Source organism: Wasmannia auropunctata, unplaced genomic scaffold (assembly GCF_000956235.1).
Source record: "Wasmannia auropunctata unplaced genomic scaffold, wasmannia.A_1.0 LD336078.1, whole genome shotgun sequence".
Taxonomy (NCBI): domain Eukaryota; kingdom Metazoa; phylum Arthropoda; class Insecta; order Hymenoptera; family Formicidae; genus Wasmannia; species Wasmannia auropunctata.
Genome location: NW_012026812.1, coordinates 750,028 through 751,480, shown reverse-complemented (window position 1 = coordinate 751,480; position 1,453 = coordinate 750,028).

The window sequence follows — 1,453 nt, the reverse complement described above, 5'->3', positions numbered from 1 at the left end:
TATTCTTTTTACAGTACTTCATCTCATACCATGAGACCTCGGTACACGCCTCGTATATTGGGAAGGAAGTTTGCACTGACATCAACAGCTTTCAAATATCTGGATATTGGAATTACCGTGGGACCTGTGTCCTCTGTAGAGCTGCTTATTGGCGACAACCGAGGAAATCAGATAGTTCTGCCTTATGCTACTTGGAAAGCGTTTATCGAGAGACGTGCCGACATCGAACAATTGTTGCAGTCTGCTGAGATATCATCGCTAAAGGTTCATGATTTGATTGTGCAACTTGTAAAAATGTACGAGTCGAATACTGTAAAATTAACATTACATGATACTTGTATGCACATGAAGCCGTCAACCATGCTCTTCATGCTTGATCTTGAACATTGTATCGGGCATGCGTACTTTGACTTAAGTCAAAAGATTTGGAATGTGAATGATAAATATCAATATTTTGTAGGTTACTTGCGTGATAATAATTGTAGTGCGAATAAATATGGTGCAATAAATGTTTTGCGGAAAATATATGATAAAACTTCGCCTATAGATTGTGAATTAATAGCTTGCGCTTCTAACAATATTGTGTACGATGCGTTACATAAATAAATGTGTATTTAAACATACATCAAAATATTTCTTCTTATTTCTTTTTACCTGTTTCTGTTGAAAGAAAACGGGCAGAGAAAATATCGGCGAGACAAGGAGAAAAGAGTGAATTGTACAATATACATGGTAGGATCTTTCTAAACTATAAAGATAAATAAATTCCATTAGAGAAATTAAGTTTTTTTTTTGATGGAACGTTATTTTACAATATCCTGAAACGTTTATTATCAAGGAAATACTCTTAAAATCAAAAAGAATGTGTCTAGACGCATTATTCTCAAAAAGAATGTGTCTAGACGCATTATTCTCAAAAAGAATGTGTCTAGACGCATTATTCTCAAAACGCATTTTACTGTGTCAAAATCTTACAGAAATGCGAGAAAAAAAAGGAATGTTATCTTTACGATCTCATTTTTCACAATCTTATAGAAATGTGAGAGAAAGGAATGTTATCTTTACGATCTCATTTTCAAAAAATCTTATAGAAATGCGAGAGAAAGGAATGTTATCTTTACGATCTCATTTTCAAAGGTATCTGTATACCTGTCTATACTCTCTCAACATTATACACAGTTTCGACTAAAACCCATTCGTCTCGCAATAAAAAATAAGTCATATTTCAAAATGCTAGCAACCCTTAGTAGGGTATAAACGAAGAGACTGGCAGTACATTCAGTCAGTAGTTTGGAGTTCCAAGTGGTGCATCAAAATATATATTGTCTCACTCGAAAATAGAAAACAGTATTGCAAGAGATCGAAATGGATATCGAAGAAATAATAATTGACAGTGATGACGAAGAAATAGCAGTAGATAAAAATAATGAAGAAATAATTGTAATTGAAAGTA